Source organism: Cryptomeria japonica, chromosome 3, assembly GCF_030272615.1.
Source record: "Cryptomeria japonica chromosome 3, Sugi_1.0, whole genome shotgun sequence".
Lineage (NCBI taxonomy): Eukaryota > Viridiplantae > Streptophyta > Pinopsida > Cupressales > Cupressaceae > Cryptomeria > Cryptomeria japonica.
The window spans coordinates 909,279,682-909,297,372 of NC_081407.1; positions in this window are offsets into that span (position 1 = coordinate 909,279,682).

Here is a 17,691-nt window from a genome sequence, read left to right on the forward strand (position 1 = left end):
CAAAGAGCACCTTCATATCGGGCACGATCGAGGACAGAGAGTAGGTCACGCTCTCGGAGGGTCATTGAGCAGCATGGGGGTGAGTGGACCTGTGAGACCACCACAGCCAGGACCAGGAGGGACATCATTTGCGAGACATGGCAGGGATGAGGAGGACAGAGGGAGCACCCAGTGACAGAGGCACGTGCTCCTTATGACAGACAGTGGACATTATGTATTTTGACATTTTGTAGTCAGCCTGCGGGCCATACTTAGGACAGACAGTCTGATTTTGTACTCCGATATGATTATGACATATGATATGATATGCATTGATATGATGGGATGCAATGTGTTATGATTTGTAGTTATGTTTCATGTATGGATGACTTATGCACTTGTTTATGAACATGTATGGATATATTTTTATGTATTTTTGATGTATTTATGAAATGAAATGGATAAAATGCTTGATGTAATATGTGATGCTTGATGCAATGCAAATGTACTAACCAATGGATGCAGGACGCAATATGTATGTTTGGAGATCGGAGCACTAGACCGAACTGACTATCCGACCAGACGGAAGAAGTGTTAGTAAGAAGAAATGAAACAGGGGAGAGTTAGAGACGAAGAAAAACTTGCTTTCAGTAATGCACTTTGTAGGTGAGAACCTTTATTTTTATGTAGCAAAATGGATGCATAGCATCATGGCATTGAAGGCCAGAGTGATAATGCAATCCCTTTGCATAAGACAGACACATCATAGACAAACAAAAATCACAACAAAAAAGAAAGGAACCATGAACCATCCTGGTCACTCTAAATCACTCAGTGACATCATCGAGTAACATAGGAACATGACCGAAGCCAAAGATAAATCAGTAAAAAGATAAGATGCACAAATTCCAACAAATCAGACAAACATCTTGATCTTCATTGCCAAAAGTTGAAAGCGTTGATAGGACAATCATGCTATCTGGTTTCAGGACATGTGGTACCCCATCTAAGATAGGACACAGTCTGGTTTCGAGTATACCACACCCTGTATAAGACCCATGATATTAGCCAAGGATGAAGGATATTGATGGTAACGTTCGATTGTTATGACAATTTTGATCAGGTTTGAATGTCTGGTTTGATGGAAAGAGTTCATTTGTTTAAGCGTGATTTCATTAAAGCGCAATGTTTGATTGCGAGTCATTGGATGTATACTCAGTGATCTATCTTATGCACAGGGGGGTTATTTATGTTTTGTTTTGCTTTTCGAGATTTTACAATTGTTTTTGTTCATTTTTTCAGGACTTTTTATGATTTTTAGGGATTTTTTCAAGACATTATATGATTTTAAAGGATATTTTGAGGACATTTTTTCAATTTTTTAATGATTTTTTTCAGGACATTTTCAATTTTTATGATTTTTTTAAAGACATTTTTCAATTTTTTTTGGATTTTTAATGATTTTTGCCCCCAGTATCTAGAAAGGCAAGGAATATGACAAGTGAATAAATAGGCTTGCTGAAATGATGGTGGATAGAGGGAAGACAAAGGCCTTTTATCGTGGAGACAATACGGATGCAATTTCCAAGGGCTATGGCGTGATGGGACAAGAGACTGGATATGACAATGTAAAGCAGGAACATGGCATGAGGGACACGTCAAGAGGTGTTTGAAACCATGTTTAAATTTTTGTGTCCTTATGTCAAATCAAGATCAAGGAATGAAAAAGAGTGTATGGATAGTGATAAGATATGGATAGGATAAGAAAGACCAAGAATGGATAATGGACATGGACTGAAGGTCAGGATTGGCTAAGGGACAGTGGCAAAAAGTTGCAATAAGACAGGGAATATGGATGAAAGGTTGTAATAAGAAAATGGATAAAGACCAAAAGCTATGATAGATTGAAAGCTACAAACAAGATGCATGATGCTCATGAAGATCGTCAGCCTTGTCAAGATCAAAGGTGGAAAGGGGAAATTGGACATGAGGGATGATAGGACAAGGAAGGGTAATGACAGGGGTTCGATAGGATAATGGAACAATGAAGGACAAAAGGATATGATAGGAGGAAAACCTGCCCCCAAGTATGGTGTGCAAGAAGTTCATAGATTACGCATGACGCCTGTTTGCTAGGTTTTCATCATGGTACTTGCCCAAGGCGCCTGTTTGCCAGGTTTTCACCAGTGGATGAATTATTTTTGCTTTACTTTTTTTTTTTTTTTTTGCCTTTTTCTTTTCTTTTTTTTTTCACTTTTTTTTTATTTTTTTGTATTTTGACTTTTTCACTTTTTTTTTTTTGTATTTTGACTTTTTCAGAAGAAGACAGACACATGATAGGGGATGGAAGAAGGACTCAAGCGTCTTTTTGTTTAGATAGTAACCTTGAAAAGAATGGACCATGACCTTTAAAAGTATGCTCAAAGATGTTGGTAGGATAAGGACATGGAAAATGAGATGAAACTAAGGCAAGGATTTATGCAAAGGATTGGATCAAAGGGATGGAAGGATGGAAAATATGCATTGGATAATGGATAGGGTATTGGAAGAATTGGGCTTCAGTGGATGGAAATGAAGGCAAGGTCGACATTGGCACACACCTTGAGGGGTGATGGACTGATGGAGGAAAGACGTATTTTGGATATTGAGATTTGAATGGAGGAATAGCTATGGATTTTGGGACATAAGGGCCCAAAACGGATGAAGAAGGTGATGGAGGAACAGACTTGGAAGGTTTGGATGGAGGAATAGCAATTTTAGATGCCAAGTTGGATGTTTCTTTAGGCTTTTGTGCTTCAAGGAGCTTCTTAGGGATCCACATGGTTTTTGATTTTTCATGCTTTTGTGATTCCTTGGAGTGCATTGCTTGCACAAGGGATTTAGGAACCCATATATATTTTGACTTTCCTTTATTTTGCTCAGTGGGCCTTTGTGACCTTTTGGATATTTCTTTTTCTTTATAGATCATATTATTCTTTGTTTTGACATGTCGATTATATTGGACATGTTGATCCTTGAATACATGTGGATTGCTAGACTTATGACTTTTATACTTGGCATCCAAATTGCTTGGAAGAGGAAAGGAATGCATGGATGGATATGAATGAAATGGACTTCTTTTGGATGGATGGAATTTACTCAAGGATGTGTGCCTTTGCTGATGTTGCATAGGAGATGGAGGAATATAAGGACCTAGAATGGATGGAAGCGATGATGGAGAAGGTGGACATTTGGATTTTGACTTTGAAGGGATACCAATGCCTTGAGTGTGAGCTATGTAGCCATGACCATTAGTATACTCTTTGATATGAAGGGGTTCTTTCTTGTGACGGTCTACCCCTTTGCCTTTATGAATATCTTGACTTGTAGGAGACTCTTTTCTTTGGGAAGAAGACACGAGTCCATTATGAGGTGGATATGATATGAGAGAAATAATGAGATTTTGAAGTGGATCGGATTGCACCAAAGTGGAAGAACCCATTATGCATGTCGAGGGTTCATGAACATCTTGCATTGACACGTTAGAATCATGAGGGGGATTAGGACTAGGGTTGTGTAGTGGACATGGTTCAATGACAGGCTCTTCAAGAGATGGAATGGGAGAAATAATGGGATCATCAAAAGAAATGTGATCTTGGAGTGTATATGGAGCATTAAGACAAGGAAATGGAGGAACAAGTGGATCTTGTGGAGGATCTGAAGGAATAATTTGATCTTGACAAGGAGGAAGATCATTGGAATCCTCTTCAAAGGTGCTTTGCTTTTGACTTTTAATGGGATCATCGGAAAGGATGGAAAGGATATCTTGATCTTTCTCAGGAAGTGGAATGTCAATGGGATTTGAAAGGACATTGTGTTCATGAAATGGAAGGGGATCATTTGGGATTGGATGGACTGGGATATCTTGATCTTTCTTGGGGAATGGAGTGTCAATAGGACTTTGGATAGGATGGACAAGAATAGGGGAATCATCATGAGTGTCTGGGGAAATGGGATCTTGTTCAACAATTGGATGGGATGATAAGGTTTCGGGATCTTGATCTTCATCTATTTCAAGACACGTTTTTTCATGCTCTAAATTATCCTCTTGACATGAGGTTGGACTTTGGATATGCATGAAGGATTCTGACAAGGGATCAATGTTTTGGCATGAAGGAGATGCACTTTGAACATTTGTGATGGATTCTGACAAGGAATCAATGCTTGAACATGAGGAAGAGGGACTTCGGATGGGGTCCTCTAAAACAGGTAATGGCAATAAAGTGCATGGTGGCATTGGGTCTTGTATTTCTGAAACATGACAAGGATGTGCATCATGAATTGGATTATTTTGGCAATCAATTATGGATAGCTCTTGGAAAATTTCATCCTTGGGTGTATTGTTTGATGAGGACAATATGGAAGGTTCCTGCGAAACTTCTAAAGGTGTAGGGATAGATGCCACTGGAGAGTCAATTTGTTTGTGGGGAGATGAGGCATTGCTAGACATAATTGTATTATCTTGATCTTCCTCAAAGAACTCACTTGGTAATTTCCTTAAGAGCATTGCAATAAAGCCACCTTTCTTTCGAGGTTTTGATATGATTGGATCTGGAATTTGAACTTGTTTAGAAAAAATTTGGTTCTGATTTGATGTCATGTTTTGATGTTGAACTAAATGTTGATCAAATTGGTTTGACATGTTCAAAATTTGGCTTGGTGCATGTTGCAAGCTTTGTTTTTTAATTTTTGGTTGTAGTTGTTGACATTGATATCCCACCATTGGTTGAACCATTTGTTGACATTGTATAGTTGGTTGGACATATTGTTGAAATTGGACCATTGGTTGTGTTGGTTGCATATGTTGGACAATTGGTTGAACCATTGGTTGTGATGGTTGAAAATCTGATTGATAGTAAACACCTTCTTGTTCTTGTTGTGGAGGCACATAATGTTGAAATTGATGTTGTCTCTTTTCTTGAAATTGTTTCATCATCTCTATTTGTGAGAGGAGAGCTGGTATGTCTGATCGTTTGATAAGAGACCTTACATTAATTGGCTCAACCTTTGGATTTCGACCTGGAAATTTTTGAAACACTTTGGACATTTGTGATCTATTCTTCTGAATGTTTTTCACTCTTTGTTCCAATATCTCTTGTTCTTGCGCTAGCTTCTCCTCTAGTTTTTGTATTTGGAGATTTGTTTCATCATAAAGAGTTTGATCGATATTGCCTTGTTGTTGGGTTGGATAGAATTGTGATTGCATTGTCGGTTGATATGTCAAACTTTGTTGCATCATTGGTGCTTGGAACCTTGTTTCAATAGACATGTCACTATGAAAATGCAATATTTTTGGAATTTTTCAAGGATAATGTATGATATGCAACTAAATGCAAACTAAATAGATGAAAATACAATCTATGTTTTTGGTTATTTTTGAAGATTTTGACAAACTTTTTCAAATGCAAATCTAAAAGAGACCCTTAGGGAATTGAAATGATGTCTAGACCTCAAAGGACAAAAGGACCAAGTGACAAAAGGACAAATGACAAAGTCTCCCCTATATGCTTGGATACTAAGCTAGGTTTGACCAAATGACAATAATGACATAAAAATAAAAGGTTTGACAAGGTCTAGACTTCTTAACAATGACTTAGGGTTGTATCAAAGATTTGGATTACTCAAGTATGGAAAAACCTAGTTTTGAGACTATATGGAAAAGAGACAATTACCATGATATGATAATGACTTAAGCTTAATGAAGAAACTTAGGGTATGCAAATATGAATGTATGACAATGGTATGACTTTAATGCAAGAGGACACATGCAAATGGATGACTCTTATTGATATGCAAAGGAATATGACTTAGGTGAAACCTAACCTTGGTACTTGACAATGAACTTTACAAAATGCAACCTAGGATGAACCTAAATGTAAGTGACATGCTTCTTGAGACAAGATCTTGAACAATATTTGACAACCATGTTTGAAGATGAGTTTTAAACTTTGTTGAACCTTTGTTGGATGAATGTCTCTTGTGTTTAACCTTATTTTGAATCAATTTGTCTTGTTTTTTTTTGAAATGGGATACAATTCAACTTTTGACAAGCAAAGAAGACAAGATATTTCAACTTAGACTCAATACAATCATGCTCATTCCCACATTTCTTATGGTAGGCAAAGACATTAGTTACTTGAGAGGTAGACTCATTATGGGATTCAAGGAGAATACATAGATGCTTGACCCCACGGGCTCCCCTCCATGGAACTCACTTCTCAGGGCAGCCAAGCATCAGTCCCCATGGAATCTCCCCATGGCAAACTTAGTATCTCTTCCAAGTATCTGAATTTGTCCTTCTCAAGCAACTAGAAGGGTTTTTGGCCTCTAAAAACAAGGTGTTTAGTAAGGATTTCTGTTAAGCGTTACTCCTTGATGTCACGCAAGCGTGATTGAGACATTAAGCCCATCAAGATACCAAACAAATGTAGTCGCGCAAGCACGATTTAGACCAAGAGGCCCTACTTAGATGTTGATATGAGAAAGAGTTTCAAGGGGCATCACTTCCCAAGTAACTGCAATTCCCACATAACACTTCCTTCAAAGCTTTCGCTCATCGGGTATTTTTTTATAGTGAGTTAGAATGCCAAGTAATTCTAGCCGTACTCACTTTGGGTCATTCCCTTCTCACGATTATCACTTGCTTGCTAAAGCAAAGTGGTCAGGAAGGCAGGCCCTCTAAAGGAGACACACACTCAACACATAAGCATGGTATTGAAGATCTGGATTTCTGATCACCCTAAGAAGGATGAGAGCATACTCTCCTACTCCAATGCCACACTTAACAATCAAAGAAAACAAATGTTTATTCCCACCTATTTATAAATCACTAAGTGCTTAATTAAAAATCTCAAACACACAGTTTGGTTGTTTCTCCAAGGCAACCTGCAAAAGCCAAGTTAGAGGTTTGATTTGTTGTCTTTGACCATCAATTCTGCATAACACATGTTAGTAGTTTGATTTGTAGTCTTTCTGCACAAATAATTAGTACCAAAATCCAAAGCATAGAAAACAGAATGCAAAAACACCAAAAATTTCAAGTAAACACTGCATTTTTCACCTCTGTTATGGACTTTACACAAGCGCAAAACTCATGACACAGGCGCAAGATGTCTGACACAAGTGCAAGATGTCACCTACACAAGTGCAAGATGCATGACACAAGCATAAGATGTCTGACACAAGCGTAGAAGTGTCCAGAATACCCTGCACGGCCTTGTTTTTGGGTTTTTGACCTGCAAAATCAACTTGAAAGCACTCCAAAACACAGTTAGAGGGTTAGAAGGTTAGTATTCACGTCGGGTTCACCAATTAATGTAACATCAGAATTAGGAATCATCAAAACAATATATAAAAGGACATATTATTCATTATTAGCTCAATCACACATTGCAATGGTCTAATCCTAAGCACACTCAATAGAGACATAAAAACAAAGCATTCAAAAGCAAATATCATGCAAACCAGATAACAATTTGGATGCTTCTTCCATGCGGCTCCATTTTTCTTCTTTCCTCTTCAAATGGATTTGTGGATCTCACCTACAAGTGCACATACAATTGAAAGCAAGATTGACTTTGATGAAAAGCTCAAGAGTACTAGAAGCATAAGTTCGATAGTCTGATCGGGATTCAAGAATCAAGGGATTTGATTGAAGAAATTCATCCAATTTATAGACAAATTGGAGAGATGGATCAAATTAGCATGAAATTGATATTAGAAGCAATTGATTTCAAAATGGGAAAAATGAGTGAAAAGAAGAAGGTTATGACACCTTCTATGTCATGAATTATGACATATTGCCAATGCAAAGCTTAGAGAACTAGAACCTTATGACATCTTGCTATGTCAAGAGTATGACGCACGAAGCACAAAGATAGGGAGAACTAGAGACAAGTTAATTAGGTGGAAATTGCAATTAGGAAATTAGAAAATAGGTGGAAATTAGGAATTAGGAAATAATGAAAATTAGAAATTAGGAAATTAAGAATTAGAAATGATGAAATTAGGAATTAGGTAAATTAATTAATAATTTGTCATTTATTAATTAATTCACAAAGAGGAATAATTAGCCAATTAAATGAACATTTAATTGTAATGAGAAGACTTAGGATAAATAAACAATTTATTAATCCTAAAGGAAGAAATGACACACACAAGGTTAAATGATTAAATCACGAAACCCTAGAAGATGAATTAGGTCTTGAAAGATAATTGACTCAATTTGATCATGATTTTGGATTGATAAATGACCAATGTGATAAATGATTTGATTGATAAAATGCACCAATTGACGAGGAACAATGACAAATTGATCCAAATTGACATAATTAAGATAGACAATGATTGATAGAAAAATTGATCACAAAATGACAAGATCGACAAGAGGACAAGAATCAACGACAAAATGGATTGCAAGATGACAAGATTGAAAATGACCACGATCAATGACAAATTGATCGCAAAATGACAAGATCGAACATGACAACGATCGATCACATGATGACAAGATTGAAAAGAGGACAAAACCCTAATTAGGATTGACGATGTCCAAAATGATAAGATTGATGAGAGGACAAAACCCTAATTAGGATTGACGATGTCCAAAATGATGACAAATAAGCACGCTCATTGATGCAACAAGATAAAATCGATCAAAATCATGACTGGATAATGTTGTCGACAAGACCAAATTCGAGGATGAGATGATTGAAGAATATAGAAGAATGACTCGATGTTCGCAAATGATAAAGACCAAGTGCGTGACATAGGAGAAATGTTAATGCGACGCAAAAACCTAAAATGAGGCAATGCGCAATTGTTAAAGTATGACTTCGCAAGCGTTGACCATTTTTGGGTGTCTACAGGAAGCAATTGATATATCAAAGAATCCAGTATTTTACTCAAAAACTAAACATGTTTCTAGCAAATTCAATTTTCTGAAAGAGAATGTTGAAGCAAAAGAAGTGAAATTGGTTTATGTGAATACTAAAGAGCAAATTGCAGATATCTTTACTAAACCTTTTCCTAAAGAGTCTTTTGAGTATCTCAGAGAGAAGCTTGGGGTTATACCCCCACCAGTAGAGACTTAGATAGTTGATGATTGTCATCAATTGATAGAATTAACAGAAAAATATTTTTTTGGCTTTGATAAGGAGAGCTACTTCTCAGGGGGAGTGGTTGGATAAGTTGATAAGTTGGTATTTTGTGACAAGTTCTTTGAACTAATTGTATTTGGTTTTGTATTGCTTTGCCATTTGATGTCAAAGGGGGAGAGATATCTATGGAAAAATACTTTATCTTTTGGGGATATATTATTCATTGGGGAAGAGATATTATGTATTCTGATTTATGGTTAATGATCTCTTTGGGAGATTGTTGGTTTTTGGTTTTTGGCATTTCTACTTTGGCACTTAGATGGTTTTTCCATCGCCATCAATACCAAAGGGGTAGATTGTTGGTATTTTGGATAGGTTGATATGGTTTTGTCATTGATGTGAACACTTGTCAAACACTTGAGAACACTTGGAGATCTTTGGTTATGTTCACCAGCATGTTCAGTGACTTATGCACAATCACAGAAATCTGGTTAACCGGCAGGTTATATTGTTCACCGGCATTGAGGATGATCTGTTATCATCTAGAGATTACTTGGTTATATCGAAGACATTGTTTGGACACTTGGTTTTGGTGATTTATTCATTCATCTAATCGGCTTTGCATATTTGTTGTTATCGACAAATAGGTCTAGGTTATGGACCGACAATCATATCTATTCCAGATCAGCATGACACATCATGAAGATGATTTATTATTATTGTAAATGCATTAAGATGACATCATGCATCGCATATTGATTCATCTGTAATTGATTTTATTGTAATATCTTTTAGTGAGATGACCTACTCATTTGGTCTTAGGTTATGGTATAAATGTAAGATCTCATTTATGAGATTGATAGAGGATTGGAAAAAGTATTGTAATAAGGTATATGCAAATATAAGAAGAGCTATACACGCAAACATCATTCAAGATTGAAGGAAGGTTTGAAGAAGGCAAATCAGAGCTTAACCAGTACTGAATCCATCATATGAAGATGCTATTATGAGCAGTACATTATCATTGGATTTAATCATCCAATTGTAGTCAGTGTGACTCCCATTTTGTGATTGAGCAGTGAGCTCTAGGTAGTTGGCCTTTCTGCATGTGCAGACTCCATATTGTACACACATACTATCTGCAGTAGTATCATCTAATTGTGGGTAAGGTTTCCCACCATGGTTTTTCCCCTTAAAGGTTTTCCATGTACAAATAACTGTGTTATATGTTGTGGATGTTATTGTCTTTCTATTTCATGCATTAAACTTTATCAGTACTACAATTAACTATTAATCTGTCTACCAACATTAAAGTTTGGTTTATCGGTATTAAGCATTAAGTTTGGTTAAGTTAGTTTTGGTTTGTATTTATTAGACAACTGATTCACCCTGCCCTCCTCTTAGTTGCTTCCAGGACCTAACAAGGAATTCCATTCGAAATTACCCGTTGAAGTCATGCAAGCATGATTGAGGCCTATAGCCCAACAAGGTACTAAAACAAGTTGTAGTCACGTAAATGTGATTGAGACCATGAGGCCCTACAAAATGCCCGAGATGAGAGATCTCAAAGAAAAAACTCAAATAATCCCGTCCTCTAAGACTTTAATCACTAGAGGACTATTTATTATAGTGAGTTGGAATGCTCAAGTATAGTTGTACTCACTTGGGTCATTCTCATAGGATGATTACTTTTTCCCACTATGACAGGCCCGCTAAAGGTACACAAATCTCAAAACTTAAAAAAAGCTTTGAGGGTCTAGATTTTTTATTGTCTGTGCAGATAAGAGCATACTCTCCTACCTCTTAGATTTTTCTTAAAATACAAAGACAAATTTTTTCATTAACTAGATAGCAATTTAAGTGCCTAAAAATGAATTTAAAGAATACACGATATTTGGTCGATTCTCTTTAGGCAACCTGCAAAACCAATGCATCAGTAGTCATTTTTCTTTTGATTCTTTGACAAGAATATGTTTGATTGATAAATTCTTTGACAAGTGTTCTACAGAAAACTAGCTAGGTTGTGAAAATCTCAAGAAGACAGACTAGGGTTAGCATCAGTGTCAGTAAAATCCAAATTTAATTCACGAAAAAAAAACCCTAAAAAAGTATACTATTTTTTAAACGAGAAAAAATAAATTTGTACGACAAAATATGCCTTCCCCTACGAATATTCCCACAGACCCGAACGATAAAATACAGAATCAAATATTCAGAGCAGAAACTCATATAAGTATTCTTGCTGAGCCAAATGAAAAAAGATAGGACTTGACAAATTTTCATACGATGAAGGATAGATACGCATATGACCTTTTGCAAAGGTTGTACGGACGAGACCTCAAAGATAAAGAAATGATTTTGAGGCTGAAGGATTGAATTCCAAGCCCCATGGTGGGCGCCAAAAATATATGTGTGAAAAGTGAATCATATTTGTATCTGGAATACACAACACTTCAATTAAGTCATTAGATGCATGGTTAGTAAATCAATCAACAATGAATAATAAACCATCACAAAGCGACCTATTGCCTTCTAGTAGATGTGAGTTTAGTCTTGCTCTCAAATTTTTATATGCAATACCAGTGACTAGACAACACCTAAATGAAGAATTTAATCTATATGAGTACAAAATTGAGCTAAGTGGATGTAGGATTAAGCTAGATGAATATAAGATATGCAAGATTAATGAATATTAGGCTAACATGATTAAGCTAAATAATTTAACAAATATGTAATAACTAATATGCAAATATTCTCAATATGAAATCTTAATGAACCTAGAGCAAAAACAACATGAAAACAATATATTCTCCAGGATCCTTGATTAGGAGATGAGAGCCTGAATTTTTAGAAAATTTAGAAAGAAACTGATGACCAAGATCAAATGATGATGAGCGGTCAAGATTTTCCAAGAAGAAGCACAATCCAGGTGAATTGATGTGATTGGCTGCTTTTCTCATTTTTAAAGGAAATTGAACTAAAATTAAGATAAAATAAGAAAAAACTGATTTATTCTCTATTTTATTCAATTTTGAGATTTAATTGTTTTAATTGCTTTTCTAATATTTTTTCAATTTTTAATTTGATTTTTAAGATTATCTCCATTTGATTTCTTTTCTCAAATTTTAATTCTTTTTTCCAATTAATTCCTTTTTTGATGATTTAATGACAAATTGATTTATTTAATTAAATATACTAGCATATTTAAATAAAATAAATAGGATAATTGTTTAAAAATGATTTACTTGAAATGATCAATTAATTTAGAGTGATTAATTTTCCATGTGACATTTGATGATTTAAGAAATTAATTATGTTCAAGATTAATTTTAATTGCCTTTAGTTAGGACCTTGGTGATGTTGTCAAGATTAGGGGGCCTATGGTTTAGATGATCATTTTTAGGGTATTACAACTACATGTACAACAAAATATTGTGAGTACTCGGTAGTCATCCCCTCATCCACAACACTAGTTGCATAATCCCAAGTCTGTGCCCCTAAAACAAAATACTCTACATAGGATGCCTCATATGAGATAGTGGGACCCCACTCTGCTACATCCTTCTATCTACAAGCATATAGACATGCTCCATGCAATACACCCTATACATGGCCATACTATCAAAACACCCACATGTGCAGAATCCTCTCAATAATAAAAGAAGTTTCTCTAATAAAATATCTAGATGAGAAAACAAATGGCATCTCTGCAGCATCCTCTAGCCATGAATCATTGTCTAGATAGGGCCTCTATATCATAGTATCCAGATCATCAAGAACTTGGCACCAATATTCCAGTTTACCCAGCTTACGCTGGACACCAATATCTATGTACCCAAAAATGTATGGCCTGTCGACTGGTTTCTCTCTATCCATCCAGTTTATGCTATATGCTCCTAGACCCAAACTCATCACTCTTTGGTACACCACCTAATGAAGCTCGTGATATAAATATGCAAGCATGTAGGAGCCCCAATCATACCACCTACCCTCTATTATCATCATCTCCAAAACCACTCCCCAACCAACTTAAAGTCCCTTCAACCTGTGGTCGGGACATAAGAAGCCTCCAATAAAATGGACAAGTATGGATGGCAGCGGCTCATACTTATTGACCATCTCCTACCAAGGGATCTCATAACGACTAATATGATCATCATAAAACACCCACCTCAACACCTCTATACTACCCTCCTCAATATGCTCATAGGGAACCAAGTCTCCAACCATGAGAATCCTTAAAATATGGTAAACATCCTTTGGTGTCACCATCATCTCACCAGTCACCAGATGGAAAGTATTGGTGTCACTATGCCATTGCTTAGCCAAAGCCTTGAATAAACCCCTGTTAATCATATACCGAGACATATCAACCAAGGATGATAATCCACATCTATTGGTGATATCTAGATAAGCTTTCACCAGGCGAGGGATCAATCTCCAAGTCTTTGGGAATCACTCCTGATACTATAAAACTCCTAAGTTCTCCTACAAATCATAAAATATTGTAAATCATCTTCTGATCAATCAAATCAATTAAATCCATCTATTTATCTAATTGGCTCATGGGATATTTCAATCAAATCTTGTTGAGCACATATAATTGATTCTCATTAATCATAAGGTCAATCATCAAGTCAATCTATCTGCCTAATCAGCTTGTTGGAGATTCTAAACAATCTCGGTGAGCACCTATTAAGGATTCTCATCTATCATGCAGTCAATCATCATCTATTCTACCAAGCATAAACAAAACAAAAAATGTTGTGATAAAACATATTAAAAACAAGGAGAAACACCAAATTGTTCATCATTATGGGGCATATGCACTATAACATGGTTTCTATGTGCCAAAATCATCAATGTGCTAGAAAAATAAGTCTATGCACTAAAACCTACTTCGAATGCACAATTCTAATCTATGTGCCAAAAGAGTCCATGATTGCACTATGGTAGCCGACCAATGCACTACTTGTTGGAATCAATGAACACTGAGAGGGGGGGTGGTGAATCAATGTTTTATAATTTACAAACTTATTAAGCTGATCCTTGAACCACTGGATGCATATGAATGAAAGCAAAATGCAGAAACATAAAGTAAATAACCACACAATAATAACACCAAGATTTTTATGTGGAAACCCAAAAATGGAATAACCATGGTGGGATTTTAACCCACAATATTATTGTACAATTGCTAGAAGTATGATAATATTACATAAGGGGAATGCACTTGCATTCAGGTACACTGCCTATAACTCATTGCTCAATTACAAAAGGGATACAACCCAGAGGAAGGCTCACCACCTTATAGGCTATTACAAATAATTATAATGATGAATATGTTGGTATTTTGGTATGGTTTTGTCATTGATGTCAACACTTACTAAAACACTAGCACTTTGGTGATCCAGCAACATTCACCAGCAAGCAAGTAACTATTGCATAGTTACTGGTATATGGTTCACCGGCACTTGGAATGATATGGAAAACACTTGGTAATATCGCAGACATCGTGTGGACACTTTCTTTTGAAGAATTAATCATTGGTATATTCATATTTGCATATTTGCTTTTACCGGCAAATAGGTCTAGGATTACCTAGGGTTACACCGATAGGTTTATCTTTTCTAGATCAGCATGGAACGCTATGGAGATGATTTAATATTGGTGTAAATGCATTAAGTCGACATGTTTAATCAGTTATTACATCAGATATTATATTGTTTGTAAAATGTTTTTTTGTAATATCTTATAGAGCCAACCTACTAAAATTGGTCTTAGGTTATGGTATAAATGTAAGATCTTATTTGTAAGATCGGATGTGGAATGCGAAAAAGAATTGTGTGAAGGTATATGCGAGATTAAGTAGAGGTATACATGAAGACATCATTTGAAGGTGAAGCTAGGTTTTTATGAAAGCATATTAACATTACACCGGTACTGAATCCAGCATATGAAGATGCTATTTTGTGCAGTACATTCTTATTGGATTTAACCATCCATCTGTAGTCAGTGTGACTCCCATTTTTGTGATTAAGCAGTGAGCTCTAGGCTATTGGCCTTTTTGCATGTGCAGACCCCATTTATGTACACTTACTATCTACAGTAGTATCATCTAATTGTGGGTAAGGTTTCCCACCATGGTTTTTCCCCTTACAGGGTTTCCATGTACAAATATTGGTGTTATGTGTTGTGTATGACTTTATGTTTATGTTTCATGCATTAACCTTTACCGGTATAGCAATTTACTATTAACACTATCTACCGGCACACTTAACTAGTTTACCGGTATTAAGCATTAAGTTGGTTAAGTGGTTTTTGGTTTGAATTTATTAGACAACTGATTTACCCCCCCCCCTCTCTCAGTTGTCTCCAGGACCTAACAATTGGTGTCAGAGCCTAGTCCTCTTTTGCAAAAGTTTAACAACTTGAGGAGATCCAATGTCTACTAATTATTTCAGGAAAGATAGTCCTAAACTTGATGGAACCAACTATGGGATATGGAAGATCGGGATGGAGACACATCTGAATTGCATTGGTGAAGACATCTAGGAAGTTACAAAGAATGGTATACTGCTCCAGCTACCTGAGCTAAAGATGAGGAGAATGATTGCAAAGCAAGAGAAGCACTTTTGAGCGCATTATCAGATCAACAAATCATGGGATTATCAGATAGGTCTACTGCTAAAGGTATTTGGGATCATTTGGAAACACTGAATGAAGGAGATTCCACAGTCAAGATTGCAAAACTTGAAAGCTTTCGAGTCAGGTATGAACATCTGAAAATGGAAGAAGATGAAAGGATTTCTACTTTTATGGAAAGAGTAAATGAAATTGTTTTGGGTATTAAATGTTGTGGAGGAACCTTAAGTGAGGATGAAATTGTTTCAAAAATCCTAAGAGGATGCCACCGGCATATAAAATGAAGGTTACTGCTATAAATGAGTTGAGAACAATGTCTAATACATCAGTAACTAGGGATACATTGATTGGAAAACTTTCAACCTTTGAAATTGAGGAATTTGGTCCTATTGCTACTATAAAGATAGATTTGCCCTTTAAAGCATCAACATCATCTACTCCATCATTTGACAAATCAGATTGGAAAGCCTTCTATGCAAGAGAACTTGAAGAAACTAGGAAGGAAAATGAAGAGCTTGAAGAACTTGAAGCACTATTTGCAAGGAAAATGCCAAAAGGTCCAGTTGGAAGTAAGTATGAAGGTAAAGCACCCTTTAAATGTTTCAACTGCAATAAGATTGGTCATATGGCTTCGAGATGCCCTGATAGACATACGAGACTAAGAGAAGAAGCTAGAAGAACATACAAGCCTAAGCCTGAATATCAGAAATGCAGATTTAAGAAGAACAAAGACAAATCTTGTTACATTGCTGACGAAGGAGTGATTGATGATTCTAATGAAGATCCAGTAGACAATGGATGAGTTTTTGTTGCTATAACAGAAGATCAACTAGCACCTACTGCTCAACCGGTAGAACAAGCCCTAGCAACTAAAGTTGAAGCAAAGGATGAATGGATCATTGACTCAGGATGTTCACATCATATGATAGGAGACAAAGGTAAATTCTTGAACTTTCAAGAATACAATGGAGGTTTAGTAAGATTTGGAGATGACAAAGCCTATTCAATCAAAGGTAAGGGTACAATATCTCTTGATGGTAAGCATAACACTGACAATGTCTACTATGTTGAAGGATTAAACCATAATCATTTAAGTGTTCATCAATTAGTTGAGAAGGGATTTCAGTTACAATTTAAAAATGGAAAATGCAAAATCATGAATAGAACTAGTTTGGAAATTGCAACCAGTAATCAGACTTGAGGTAATATCTTTCATTTGAATAACAGTGAAAAGGCATGCTTGATTGCACATATAGATGAAAGTTGTTTATGGCATAAGAGACTCTTTCATGTAAACTTTGATTGCATGGTGAAGATCAGTACTTCTAAGGTAGTTAGAGATCTACCTAAAATTGTGAAACCTTAGAATACAATTTGTAAGGAATGTCAATTTGGAAAACAAGTTAGAGCTAGTTTCAAAAGTATTCCTGAAAAATCCAATAATGCTCTTGATTTGATTCACATTGATTTATGTGGTCCAGCTAGAACTAAAAGCTTACAAGGTGATAGATATTTCATGCTAATTATTGATGATTATTCTAGAATGTGTTGGGTCACTTTTCTCAGAGAAAAATCAAAAGCACTTGGAAAATTCAAACTGTTCAAAGCAATGGTTGAAAATGAAACTGGTAAGAAAATCAAATGTTTAAGATCAGAACAAGGAGGTGAATTCACATCTAAGGACTTTAATACATTCTGTGAAGTGAATGGAATCAAAAGACAGTTATCAGCACCTCGGACACCACAACAGAATGGAGTTGTTGAAAGGAAAAATAGAACTATCTTGGATGTAGTAAGAAGTATGTTATCTGAAGCAAATTTACCACATGTATATTAGAGAGAAGCAATTAGCACAACCGTCTATACATTCAACAAAGTTCACATCAAAGCTGAAACCGGTAAGACCCCTCATGAACTATGGTTTGGTAAT